This window comes from Marmota flaviventris, chromosome 14 (genome assembly GCF_047511675.1).
Source record: "Marmota flaviventris isolate mMarFla1 chromosome 14, mMarFla1.hap1, whole genome shotgun sequence".
Lineage (NCBI taxonomy): Eukaryota > Metazoa > Chordata > Mammalia > Rodentia > Sciuridae > Marmota > Marmota flaviventris.
The window spans coordinates 23362967-23377759 of NC_092511.1; the positions used below are offsets into that span (position 1 = coordinate 23362967).

The 14793-nt window shown below is 42.8% G+C and overlaps 1 protein-coding gene across 6 annotated transcripts in view; it reads left to right on the top strand.

Moving 5' to 3' along the window:
- Positions 1-12483: 12483 nt before the first annotated feature.
- The window catches only part of Lclat1 (lysocardiolipin acyltransferase 1), a 178945-nt gene continuing 176635 nt past the window's right edge, over positions 12484-14793 (top strand). For 5 of the 6 annotated variants that reach the window (XM_071601457.1, XM_071601461.1, XM_027933481.2 and 2 more), the window contains exon 1: positions 12484-12643. The gene's annotated coding sequence lies outside the window, so the exon portion shown is untranslated. Of the gene's footprint in view, positions 12644-13845; positions 13935-14793 lie in introns of those variants that run through there. The other variant, XM_071601458.1, reaches the window with a different exon arrangement.

The window sequence follows — 14793 nt, forward strand, 5'->3', positions numbered from 1 at the left end:
CCTAGATCAATGATTCTCAATTTTGAATGCACTTAAAATTGCCTGGGGAACTTTTAAAAAATACCATTGCCCAGACCCCATCCCAAACCAATTCAATCATGAACTCTGCTGTTTTGAAAGTTCCCTGGGTGATTCTAATGTGTAGCTAAAGTTTAAAATCATAGTTCTAGAGAGTAAACACAAAGCATGACTATTGTAGCTCTCCTTTGGGAAGCAGCAGAAGCTGCAAATATCCGGGAATTGACTGAATCTAGTAGGACTGCTGTGATCTTGAACTCCCTGCTTTCCTAGGGGTAGAATTGAGTTGAGTGTCATGGATGATGACTTTGTAATAGGAAGATCCAGTATATCTATCTGGGCAGCAGCCAGAGGCCTTGATCCATGCTGTGATCTCATGCTGTAAAGAAGAACTTGCTCTATGTATAAGTGCTTGGCTTAGCTCTCCACTGTCATTACCATATTCTGAGTTTTTATTATGCAAATAGCAAGATATGGGTAGAAAAGAAGAGAACTAGATGGAGCTCAAAGAGGATCCTATCCAAGTGCATGTTGTAACTAGCTAGGAAATTAAATCTCAGAGAGGGGAAATGACTTGAAACAATTAGAGAACAATGCAAAACAGGACATGATTCAGTGCCAAAATATGGCTACAGGCCACAACTGCCTACTCTCTCAGTATTTTTGAAGACTAATATTTCTTCATGGATCATAGTGTCCAAGCACTTTGCAGGTTGATTGACATTCATATTTTCATTTCCCCTGAGGCAGTTTAACTGGAGCAAATTCATAAGCCCAATTAGATAGAGATGGACAAGGAAAGGGGTGAAAGGAAGAGACTGCAGCTTCCATCTGCTAAGCATCTAAACACTTCCAATAGCTAGTACCTCGTAATAGCTCTCTTTGCAGAAACTATTTGTTCATTTTTCAGATGAGAAAACTGAGGCTTGAGGAAGTGAAAGAAATTTGCATTGATCATAGAGCTGGTAAGTGGAATTGCAACTCCATCACATCTGGCTCTGTCTATTTTACTTACCATTTATAAAACCATGATTGTAAATCATAAATCCACTTTATATGGGTAGCTTGCCTGCAGGTCTATGAGCTGGAGAGTTTCATGGGGGTGCAAACAGAGGATTGAGACATCTGCTATTTTTTCTTTTCTTTCTCATCATACCCTAGAGTTATTTATTCCTATATCCCTAACCTAATTGATGTGACCTATGTAAGCTGCATATGATCATCTGGCATGCATGGCCTTGGACAGACCCATAGGTCAAGAAATAGGGAATGAATCCAAGGTGAATTCAACAAATTGAATCAGAAACCTAGGGCAGCCCCAATGAGCATAGGACAGTCATGGTATATAAGATCCCGTGGAGAATTCCAAGGGGAAACTGGAAACAAGGACCTTTTCCCCAGACATTTTCAACTGATCCAGGAATAGAAGATACTGCCATCTAAATGCATGAACAAACAAATAACAAATGATAGAAACACATAAATGACTTCTTTTTCTTCTTCTCTTTCTCCTGATACTGGGGATTGAAACTTAGGGTCATTTTTACCACTGAGATACATCCCCAGACCTTTTTAAATTTTATTTTGAGACAGGGTCTCACTACATTGCCCAGACCGGCCTTGAGCTTGTGATCTTCCTGCCTTAGCCTTGCCATTAGCTGGGATTATGGGTAAGTGCCACTGTATCTGGTGATATTTTCTTCTTTTGAGTAAACCCTTCCAATAGCTAGTACCTCGTAATAGCTCTCTTTGCAGAAACTATTTGTTCATTTTTCAGTTTCTTTTTTTTTTAAAGAGAGAGAGAAAGAGAGAGAGAGAGAGAGAATTTTTTAATGTTTATTTTTTAGTTTTCCGCGGACACAACATCTTTGTTTGTACGTGGTGGTGAGGATTGAACCTGGGCCGCACGCATGACAGGCAAGCGCACTACTGCTTGAGCCACATCCCCAGCCCATTTTTCAGTTTCTTGATCAGTTGGGAGTGCCATTCTGTTTTGTTTTACCACCATGGGTCCAAACATGGCACTTCAGTCCACAGGGCTTTGTGACCTTGGGTACAACAATCATTGTCCATCTCCTAGTTTGTAACTCTGGGGCAGCTCCCACATGCTTACCTCCTCTTATTTGTTCTTAGGAATCACCTCTCATCACTAGGCAACAAAATGAACCAAGCTAGATTTCTGAAAATAACACATTTATCTCTGATGCTGTATGTTGCTCTGTACTTTAGAGCAAGGGACCTTTAGATCAGAGAATCCCTGAAAGCAAAGTCTTTTGATTACTTTGTTGATTCCACTTGGTATTTTTCTCAGATACAACCCCCCCTTTTTCTTCCTGTCCCTCTCCTTCTCCGTCTCCCTCTCTGTTTCTCTCAGAAAGCAGTGATTCTCAGTTTTTGTAAGACAGAATAAGCTCTGGGAGTCTCAGAAATGCTGGTGCGTCACCAGTCCTCAGAATGGAAAAGGAAGGAAATTACCATTTATTCAGTATGTACCATGTACTCAAAGCACTAAGAGGAAAGTATTAGCTTGATTTTACAGAAGAGAGGCTAAAGGGCAGGACACTCCATCCCAGGAACAGACTTCAATATCAGAAGACAGGCCTGAGTACACATCTTGGCTATACCACTACCTAGTTCTATGACTTGACTGAAGTTTCTGGGCTTCAGGATTCTTCCCTGCAACCCCCTATAGTTTTTTTTTTTTTTTTTTAACAATTTTATGGAGGTATAGTGGACATACAACACACTGTACATATTTGTAGTGTACAATTTAAGTTTTGACAATGTTAAAATATGAAATCCATGAAGCCCTCATCCAATCACAATAGTCACAACACCCCAAATTTTATTCTGCTCCTTTTAGGTCTCTCTGTCTACTCCTGCTACCCTTGTCCCCAGTAAACCCTGAACTGCCTTCTGTCTGGGAGTGACAGGTAAACACAACGCGCCCCCGCCCAATGTCCATGTCCTTCATCTTCCCTGCTTGTGAATATGTTATAGAGCAAAAGTGACCTTTTGGATGAGATTTTCCTGGATTATTTTGGGCACCACTAGAGAGGGGAAAGGGGGAGGCAGTAGGATCAGAGTTGGACAAGAGCTGTAATGATGGAGGTGAGTGTTGGAGTTTTCAGTGTGAAATCTGAAGTGTAACTGCTGACTTTGAAGATGTAGGCAGGAGCCACAAGGAACTTAGGTGACATAGAGAAGCTGGAAAATGAGGAAACGGAATCTTCCCTGGACCCTCTAAAAGGAATGCAGCCCTGCAGTCATCTTGATTGGCCCTCAAAAATATCCAGGTCCTAATTTCTACAACTTATGAATGTTGCCTTAAGTCACAAAAAGACTTTTGCAATCACAATTAAATTAAGAATTTTGAGATGAGAAGATTATCCTGAATTGTCCAGTGAGGCTTGATTTAATCACAAGTATCCTTATAAGGGGGAAGCAGAGGGACATTTGAAGGGGGTGTGACATTAAAAGCAGAGATTGCAGAGATGTACATTAAGGATAGAGGAACAAAACAAATTATGGAGAGAACCACTAGGAACTGAAAAAGGGAAGGAAATGAATTCTCAGAACATCCAGAAGGGACCAGAGCAGCCCCCATCATGCTGTCAGCCCAATAAAACTGATTTGGGGCTTCTGATCTCAGGAGCTGTAAGATGATGATGAATCAATGTAGTTAGAATTCACTAATTTATGGTAAATTTGTTACAGTAGCAAAAGGAAACTAATACATTGAGCCTCAATTTTATAGCTGTAAAATGAAGATAAGATATTATTTCTGGGGCTATAATTAAATTAGTTTGTAGCAGATGCAGTTCTTTTCCTATGATCCCCCTTATTTCCTTCTCAGTCCTGCATGGAGGTGATCTTTAGCATAACTTAACTTACACTTCTGGAGGTGGCCCATGTTACCAGGGAAATATTTGTTTTCTAGATGGTCTGGTGGGAAGATGACTGATATGACTTTATTCTATGGAAGGAGGGTAAGATACAGCCAACTGTAGGCCAGGACCTTGGTAGAGAACTCACACAGTAGAAACCAGCCATGGAAAGCAGATTATGGAGAAGGGTCTTGTTTTAAATTCTTATTCAGGCATGCTAAGGCCAACAGATCAGAAAACAGCTGCCTTGGGAGAGTAGTTTGTTATTCACAGTTGCCAAGAGGGAAGAGGCCAGCATGATGTATGGGACCCACAGGAGGAAACACCAAGGTTGGTCTAGAGGCCGAAGCAGCAGAAGGAAAAAATGGGCAAAAATGTTTACTGTGGTTTCCCCTGGGAAAGAATGGGCAAGACAGAGCAAACAGGTTTAGGATTGCCTAGTTTGGGTAATTCCTGAAGATTCTGGGGTGTAGAGCCTCTTCTGAATTGTCTGCTTCTTGGCCCTGGGTGGTTTGGGCAAGAAATTTTTGGCCTGATTGTTTAAGACCCAGATTGGGAGTGGGGTCTGGATCAACTGATTTGCTTATGAAAGGCACACTCCTGGGAGAGTTGCTTGCTATCTCTAGGATTTAATTAACCCTACCCTTCCTCAGTCAGCCAAACCCCAGAGGCCAGAGCATCAAGAATCCAGAACATAAGAAAGGATTTCTAGATGGCCAGGTTTCTAGATGGCCATCCTAGACAGATCACAAGGTCATCAGAGATGATTCAATGAGGGTTGCAAATACATGTTGAAGAGACTGGAATAGGGCTTTAAAAGTCATTACTATTTAGAGAAACAACAAGGCAAAGGTAACAGACATTTCCAGTGGAAGACAGCATAAGGAATTCACAGAGAGCAAAAATTGGGTTGATACCCTTGGCATTGGATGGGACAGACACTGTTGGATGACTACTCAATTGTTATTCCCACCCACCCCCCTTTTTTGCTATCTCCCACTAGAGTCTAGAAAGGCAGATGCTTGTTTGCCCACACTCTTTCAGATAAAGGCAGAACAGAAGGATAGAAAGAGCCTGAGTCCTATATGTCATTCTTGAGTTACAGAACCAATTCTGAGACTGAAAAACCAGCCTCTACCTCAGAGCAAAGCCTGTCCAAGGAAGGGGGCGTGACCCTTGTCCTTGGAAAGACCCACAGAGCACCCTAAGGCACATACCCACCCTGCTGAGTTGTTTATCTACAAATAACTGGAGAGATCTGTTGTGCCAGGTGTCCCTGATTCAGTCAGGCTAGGTGGGGATCCATAACAACCCCCTAGCAGCCACCAATCAGCATGAGACAGGGAAAATACCTGGGATGCCAGATGACCCTCCCAGTAGTTTATGGTGGTTGATTACGCGTTGGGAAACCGAGTAGTTCAGCTCGTACTCCCCTCGTGGTTTAAACCAATCAGTTCAAATGAATCCCCCTTACCCAACTTCTTCCAGCCAGTGAATGTGCTAATCAATGTTAAACAGTTGTTGTTTGATTTTTCCCAATTTGCTAAGAGATGCTATGATGTATGTGAAGTCCCTGCCTTCCCAAAAGAGTGTATAAAACTGCTCTCAGTGTCATCAGTTGCTGTGTGTGCGCAGAGGAGGGAGCTAGCTCGCAATAAACACCTCTTTGCTTGCTTACATGGATCTTGGTCTCTGGTGGTCTTTTGGGGGTCCCGAATTCGAGCATAACAAGACTGCCTATTTGTATACTTTGAGTTAAGTAACTATAACTGTCCTTGTAGTTTAAGCCAATGTTAGTAGAGTTTGACGTTATTTGTCTTTTGAGGCATTCCTTATTGATACAGAGGTTTGCACGGAGCGACAGTAGGAGAAATGTTTATGTGTGTCTGTCTGGCTGAGTGGCTTGTCACCAGGGTTCTAAATTTACTTTCTGGCATTTTTTAATCTTTTAAGCCTAAGTGAAATTTTGGTTCATCAATATATCAATCAAGAAACAAACAGTACCTTTGTCACGGAAAGAATAATCGAAAATAATTGAAGGGAACTTTGAAAGGTACAATCAGTTTGATCCCCAGTAACACAAAAAGAAGACAGGGTTGGGGGACAGGGAGCAGGAAGATACAGACAGCTACAGTCAGATTTAAAGGAAATTAATGGAGAATGCTGAAGCACCCTCAGGCCTTGCCTGAGGGACAAGGAGGAATGGGTTCCAGAATTCAGTGAAAGCAGAGCAGTAGATAAGGGGCTACCTTATCAGGTAGAGTATAAAGCCACTGTCACCCTGCAGTCCGGTAGGGAGAGAGCCCTGCAAATGATCACCTTGACCTCTGTCCCCTCTCACCCTGCAGATTCCTGCCAGTGCCTCCCCATGGCTGAGCCCTGCCACAGATACAGGACCTGGGTGAGTCAGCATAAAGCAAGGAGTGGAAGCGGGTGGTAGAGCAAAGAGATTACAATCAAAATTAGATTCCACCACTGATTGTGTTAGCATAAATTTGTCACTTCTTCCAAGACATTCATCCTGTCCCTGAGACTCCTGAACTACCAGAGGCAAGGCTTACTTCTCAGGAAATCAAAAACCTGTGATTTCAAAGCCCAATTTGAGTCCCAAATCTCACTGAGAATTAATTAACCACTGATATAGTTAATGCTACATCTTAGTCACAGAGACTAACCGAGGAACTGGGGGCTAGGAGAAATGGGTAGTTCTAGGCCTCAGGTTAAGCATCTGTGGCCTCTGTCACCATGGGGCTGCTATTCTTCCACTCATTACAACCAGAAAGAGTGGTTTCAATTTTGTTAGCAGCAGCTTTCCTGGCTCTTCTCCAAGGTTCATTATTGAGCAAATATCTTACCTTATTACTATCACATTTTGAAGCAAAGGAAGCAATTACGTGGGCATATAGTGTACCCGAATAACAACAAAAGTACAAGAACCAGGATTTGGGTTTTCCTGCTTGTTGCAGAGTCTCCTTGAGCCTTGCAGAGAGTGTCCTGTTATTAAATCAATGGCCCATTAGGTTGAGCAGTTCATTGGTTGTGATATTCTGTTGTAGGAGTCAGGAAGTATTCAGAAACTGGAAGGAAATTATCCTCTAGGCAGTACAGTAGATTAATATCATCTTTTAAGCTTATAGGTACATAAAAGGGGCTTTTAATTTTTCTTCCTCAAAATGAAGAAGGTAATGCATACACCTGGCCAAAATTCCAGGAGTATGAAATGGAATATAGCCATGTGCCAATTTACTGGTATCTAATACATCCACCCAGAAGCTACCATGGCAATGGTCTCTGTTGAAGTCTTTTCAGAGGTTCTGGGCGCATGCAATCACATGTGGATTCTTTCAAAGAGCTTAGCATCCACTATCCCAGCACCATCCTTTGGCTGCCGAATGAGCTTTGGCTGCTAAATGGCTCACAGATATCCCTTTTTTTCTGGAGGATTCTGCTCAACCAAGTGTGGGTTGCCTCACTCAACTGTTGTGCACACCCCCTACCCCCCAGGTAGCCTATAGTTGATATCTGATGGATGCTGAAATGTGATAGAAGAAAATCAACCCCCTGCCTCAAGGTTGAGCCACCCTGTGGGGTAATTCGTGTTCCAGTGCTCCAGTGCTCCAGAGCTCCTCATGGAGTTGGGTTGAACTCTCCAGCTGAGATCACCGCCACACTTAACTTTTCTCACTCACCCCCACATTCTGCTTTTTTCACTGCCCCTCCCTTTCTCTTGAGAGCACTGTTTAAAAAAAAATCATCACACAAGGATGCCAGCTTCAGTCTCCATTTTTGGAAACCCCGCATCTTCCATCCCTCAGGAAGTTGGTCCTGTGAAGCAGACTGTAAGGATGGTGGGATTCTGAAGATGGATCACTGGGTGGCAGGATGGCAGAACCCACCCCATTGCTAGTTACTGGAGCATTGCTAGTCACTGCTAGGCTGTGGCACATAACCTTTGTCAAACCAGGGAATGCTGCAAGTGAAAGTGAGACAGGTGGGTTCTTGTGGAGAGACTAAGTGAAGATAAGTAGATGGAGATTCGGATTAATAAGCATGAACAGCCATGCCTGTCCTTTTATTAGATGAACAACACCTTCAGCATATGCTTGTACCAGATCAACTGGAACAAAAACACAATTAATTTAAATGTCACCAGATTCCAAGACTTATACCCACATGTGATTTATGACTAGACTATTCGACCAAAGAGAAACATTCTAAACCCCAGATATAGAATGATTGTCATGGGACTTGATTTATAAAGAAGTTTGCCTGAGAACCTGCACATTTTTCCCCTGGAAAAATCATATATATGATTAGAAATTTCAACCCTGAGCATATCACTGTCTTCTTCTCTCTGAGAAGTGAGGGACACCCATACACTACTTTTGGGTGTATAAACCTTGCTGTCCTTAAATAAATCTTTGCTTGTGCCTTGCCTCTGACACATCCTGAAATTCTCAAGAACCCACCCTGGCTGAGTGGGTTCTCCTCTGGATTTCCTTCTAGAAACAAAATGGGGTGCCCTCGCTGGTATAGTCTTTGGTGACTGAGAGGTTTGGAGAAATTGCCTGCTGTAAGGTCTGTGGAGATAAGTGGCTATTGCTAAGTAAGCAACACAGGAGGGTCCAAAGGGCTCTTGAGCAGCATTTAAAGAGAGTCTCTGTTAAGGTCTGTAAACAAGTCTGGATGGCGCCTGGCATTTTGCCAGAGGGAGTGGTTTGTGAAGAGGGAGTGGTTTGTGAAGTAACACCAGTGAGCCATTAAATGTGGAGATTCCTTATTGGTTGACTGCTGTATAGAGTTTATGTTAATTAGATAAGCTGTGTGGAATGTATAAATACCTCTGTTGTACTACAATAAATGGCTCCTACTCCTGCTGTATCAATGTACACAAGTTGTTCGTCACTCCCCGGTTATTTTGCTGCAGCCGGACTGCGGCAAGTCTCATCACTTGCAGTCAGCTGACAACTAGGAAAAGGTCTTAGCTAGAAGAGAGGCAGAATTTCAGAGCAGGCTGACTATTGATGTCAAAGTTAAGACCTTGACAGGGAAGGAGGAGAATCTTGAGACAGGTTGGGCTATCAGGATAGACTTGAGAACCTTGAACCCTCAGATCCAAGAGGGCCTCTCTGTTGGAAGACAGAGAGCACCCTTACATGGAAAGTACATAGGGGCCTATTGTGAGCCAAATCTCATCTCTACCTAACTGGGAGATTTCTGTGACTATTAAGGGAGCAAAAGGATTGTCAGCCAGAGACACTACAGGACCTTGCTTACAGCTGAGGGGTGATGCCTGGGTGTGCATCCTGAGGGTGTTGGATTAAGGAGGAGCTGAATATAAAGAGGTTTAGGGAAATTTAACCAGTCAGAGGCACACTTCCATGGCATAGTACTTAATACATGACGAGAGCTCTGAGAGCCAATTCTAACATGCTTCTGGGATGGTTCTGAGAAGCTGGGCAGAACAAATGGCCACATATATAGAGATGTCAAACTCTCCTGATAGAATGTGGATGTAGGGATTAAAAAAATTAGAGAAGTAAGCATGCTAATATATTAACTAAGCATGCTAACCAAATAAGACTAGAAGATGTTCTTGTATGCTACTCAGAAGGGCTCTGATAGACATCACTGTTTCTCAGATGCAAATAAAGTCTCTGCCAAGGAACCAGCACCCTTGAGAAGCTTGTTGGTGTTTGTCCTCTGTAGGCCAGAACTGAGGGTAGAAGATGCTCTTATAGAACAGGAACCCTTGGTAGATGCAGGGATGACAGGATCCCAGAATATTAGAGATAACTGTGAGACCAACAGACAACCTAATTACCATAATGGATAGCAATGTCAAAGTGGCAGCCAGGGGGCCTGACCTGACCTTATGGGAATGACTGATAGAATGTGGTATTTCTAGGGACAAGATATATGGGCAGATAGAAAGGGTATTGCTTAATATACAATCTAAAGAGGTCAAGGAATGAGTAGCAGGCTGAGGTCAGACATCACTTCAATGGAAAATCATAATGCATTATCCAATTTTAAAACCTGAGCCTGTTCTCAGATGGACAATACACAGACTGAAGGAGAAACTGGTATCCATGAGAAAGATCCCAGAATATCATAGCAAGTACACACAAATTTCTTCAGTCCTTCTCCTAAGCAATTTATGGTTATTTCTTTGGAAAATCATAAGAAAGAGCAATATCCTGATCTTTTGAGAGATTTTGGATATATAAGGTGATGGGGTTATTCAGGGGTCCTAAGAAGCATCCTACTTCCTCCCCATTTCTTAAACTGTTCCTTCCCCTATTCCCAATTAGAGTACGGTGATATTGGATCCAGACAATAAATGGAATCTTCACCCAGGTCTGTCTCAGTGGATCTACAGGGTCTTGTTATCAACCTACTGGTCATTTCTCCAGTTCCTGAATGTATAATTGGAATGGAATACTTAGCTGTTGACAGAACCCTTATATTAGTCCTTAACTTGTAGGGTAAGAGCTATTTTATTAGAAAAGGCCAAGTGGAAGTCCCTATAACCACCTTCCCTTCTCACCAGCTCCTAATTAAGACAGTAAACAAAAACAATATCACATGCAGGGGAAACTAATATTCACCTGGGACATACAACATTCTACTTTTATAGCCTTGCTGCAGGGCTATGTTCTTTTTTCCTGTTTTCTGTCATAATATATTCTGAAGATACCCGGACCATCTGCCATCACATTGTTCTACCATATTGAAATCTCATGCTGGTCAGATTTGATGAACAAAAAATGCAAGTACTCTGGGTGCCCTGATGAGACATATTTCAGACGGTAGGTACACCTCACAAAATTTAAGAGTTTGCTACATGGATGACATGTTTTAACTAACAATTATTGTTTTTAAAAAACTGAAACAAATTTAGACTTAGGAGAGACACAGAAGGATTCCAGAGATTTTTTTTTGGTGTACATTTTATCCCTGTTAACATTTTATATAAGCATAGAATACACATCAAAACAAAATCATCTTGGTATAATGCTATTATCTAAAGTACAAGACCTTATTTGGGTGGTAAAGTGGACAGTAGTCTAGGGCATGTCAGGACATTTTCTACAAAAATATCAAGTTACTGCACCTTATACCTCTAACCACTAAGAACGAAGCATAATACTTGGGAGATGTCTTCAGGTTTAAGAGTAAGCATATTTTGAGCTTGGCAATACTGTTCCTACTCACTTAGCTGTTGATATGCCCAGTGGCTAGTTTTGAGTAGGTCTCAGATCAAGAAAGAGCTCAGTAGCACTGCCTCTTCAGCCATGTTGTTTGCCACACCTCGCCTAGCACATCTCACCTAGCACATCTCACCAGCTCAGAGGTATCTGCAGTAGAGGAGAGGCTAAGTGGAAGATCTGGCAAGTGCTAGGAAGGGCCATAAAACAAGAACAAATAAAAACAAACAAACAGAAGAGTCCAAGTGCAGCCCTCTAATGTTCTGCAGCACGACTGTGCCAAATTAAATTAAAAAAAAAAAGAAGAAGAAATCAAAACAAAGAAAACCAAAACAAAACCTTAAAGATCTTTTATTCCAGCAATCTTATTTCAAAGATAAAAATGAGGCCCAATGTCCTAAAAGCGTTGGCTTTTGTAGTGGTGTTTCTTCTTTTTTTTATTTTCTAACACAATTTTATCATATATTAAATATTTAAATGTTTTGAACAAAATTAGGAAAGATATGAAGCTGATTTAGGAAACACAGGAAACCTAGATTCACAGGGTGTTTGGGGGAATATTAGCTACACTGAAGCTATGTACCCCAAAACTAGATGTTTATTACTATTACACTAGTGAATTCTGAGAGGGAAGGGACCTTGTACTTTTTAAAATATTCACTGTTCTCTGTGCCTTGTTGAATAAACTAATAAAACGTATAAACATACATGAATGGCTGGCGAATGGCTGCGTGTGTGTAACGTATGTGGCCATGTTTATTTTTAAGATTTTAATTCAGGAAGCCTGTGCAGTGGAGGCACAAAAGAGGTTTACCCAGTCCCTACCATTCAGGAGCTGAGTGCAGTAGGTGTGGGGACACACATAACACAGTAGAAAGGGATAAAGACCTTTTAAGAGTGGTGTGCTGTAAGCCGAGGGTCCTCTGAGGAGGGAAAGTGGAGCTAGGGATGGGCAAATGTGCATGTCAGCAAGAGTCTTGCACCATCAAGAACATGGATTCTGAAACTTGGTTCATCTACTGATTTACCTTTTGACTTCAGGGAAAAAAAAATACAGCTTGTAATTTAATCTGCCAGATGTGTTTTCCATTCTGCAACTCCCGGGTTTGGAGGAGCCATTAGGTTCCCTTGGGCAGAGACCTCCGCTGAATTTCCAATTTGGTTTCTCGCCTCTGCACCCAAGGTTCTCTGGACCCCCTTGGCGCAGCAGGTCAGAGCAGGAAATACGTGAGGCCACTTTAAAGGAACCCCCAGGGACACACGCCCAGGGTGCTCCCCGGCCGCGGGGCAGGGGCGGGGCGCCGGAGACCCGGGCTTCCCACGCAGCCGGGGACGCCGTTGCGTCAGGGCTCCCGCAGCCAATCAGGGTGGATCCTGGCAGGACGCATTACTAGGGCGACGGCCGGGTACCTCCTCGCTTCGGGATGAATTAGCGGCGGGTTCTGCCCCGAGGTTTGACCCCTCAGGAATCTCCGGGCTGTCCACGTGCCCCCTGCGGCGTGGCACGGCATTCCCTGCCCGTCACAGGTGGGCGGCCTGAATTGCCGGGGGGGGGGGGGATAGGATGCGGGTAAAATGGCGGCGACCCGGGGATCTCCGAGTTGCGGGAGGGGAAGGCGCAACCACGGCTCCTCCTCGCAAGCTGCGGGCCTCCCCCGGGCTGCGGCCCAGGTGATGGTCACTCCGCCGGGAATTGGGGTTCCAGCTTGCGGGGAGGTTTCACCCTCTCAGGTTTGAGGAGACGCGGGCGAGCGTTTCGCAGAAGGTGGTGGAGGCCTTGGCAGCCGAGGGGCCGCGCGAGTCAGGGCGGCGAGGGCGAGGTGGCCGTGGGGCGGGCAGGGTTGGGTGCCCTGTTGGTGCTCTGGACGGAGCGTGGGACCTTCCCGCCCAGACCTCGGGGATTCTGGGAGCTGCACTGTCCTGACCACACCCCGAGCATGCCCCTGTTAAAATCTCCTGAGCCAAAATGTCGCAAGTGGCAGCCACGTGCCAGACTTGAGCGGGAGCTGTCGAGGGCAGGGGCTGCAGCTGTTTTGCATAAAGAGGTGTGAGTCGTAGCTGCCAGCTTGGCAGTGCCGCGAAGGTAAAGGTAGGCTTTGCTAGAGGCTGATGCCAAAGCCTGATCTTTACGAGGCTTCTTCGCATTTAACTGCCTGTTTGAAGAGATAGAAAGATAAGGCTCTTACTTGTAGTTGTAGAGCCATTCTGCTTTGTGGTGGGTCCCTGGGTTTGGGGTGCGTTTCCTTGCAGCATTGCATCTGCCTTTGAAGTTCATACAGGCACTGAATTGCTTTATATGGGTAAGATTGGGGAGTGAATTTCAGTTTAAACTCAAAGTACTTAAGTATTGTTTAAAATATTGCTAAGATGAAACATTATTCATATTCCTCACTTATTTGGGCAAAGAAATGTGTCATGAAGTATAACTAGTTGGGTTTTAAAAACTGTTTTGATCAAAGTCCTTTATGAAAAATTGTATATTTTCGAGTTAGTGAAAGAAAATTGCTTTTTTTTTTTTCCCAATTTTTATGTTGTACTTTGATGTGACAGACAGATTAAGCATAATTTTTTTTAAGTGATTTTTCGTGTTTGGTGACAGGTTTGATTTTTGTGGAGTTCATTGTTCTGTAATTGAGGAAGCACGTAGCACTTTGTGTGAGTCAGGCACTGTGAAAGTGAGGCTGTTTCTACCTTTCAACTTGAGCAAATTGTGGGAATCATCTATCCCTACAGGTCTGAAAGCGGTTGCTGCTGACCACCAGAAGGAAATAATGGGGAAATCCCCAAAGACTCTTCCAAATGGATCTTTGGAGATTTGGTCAGTTTGTTTTGGGGTTGAAATTATGTGTGATTATGTTCAAACTATGCCTTGAAGTATTTTAGGGCAATTTTGTAACTACTCTGTTGGATGCCCTATCTCTGAAATGGAGATAGCATTTTTTGCCTAGATAATTTCATTGTGTTGTTGTGAAGGAGGAAAAAGAGAGTGTATGTAAAAGGATTTTTAAAAAAGTTAAAAAGTACAGTGATTAGGGTTGATATTTATTATTATGCACTTACTGGCCATGCACTGTGTCGAGGGCCTTATTACATGCTCTCAGCTAGCAGCATTATGAAGTTATCATCTTTGTTTTACAGACAAGAAAAGTGAGACACATTGAAATTCAGTAATTTTGTACCAAAGTGTATAACTACTATTGTCATTATGTTTAAGCTTATGTTTGTAAACTGTATGCCTGTTGTCTGTTTATATACAGATTTATGTGTTAAAGGGAAATATGTGAACAGATTTGTACTGTAATTGATTTCAAGGGAATCATTGTTTGTGATCTTTTAGTTGTTAAATAATAACTGATTCATTCTGTTGGCATCTAGTAGTGATCTGTGATGACTACAGTTACTTACTTTGCTTAAGTGGTATATTCATCCTACTTTTGATGTTATTAGTTTAAAAGGTAGTTTAAAACAAAGAGTTGTGACTATTTCTACCAGGAAACACATGTCAATAATTAATATTTGAATTTTGATGAAATTCTTTGAAAGAGCTAGACATGATGGCTTGCACTTATTATCCTGGCTACTCTGGAGGGTAAGGCAGGAGGATCACAGGTTCTAGGCCTGTCTGGGTAACTTGACAACAAAGTCTGAAAATAAAATAAAAAGGACTGGGGTTGTAA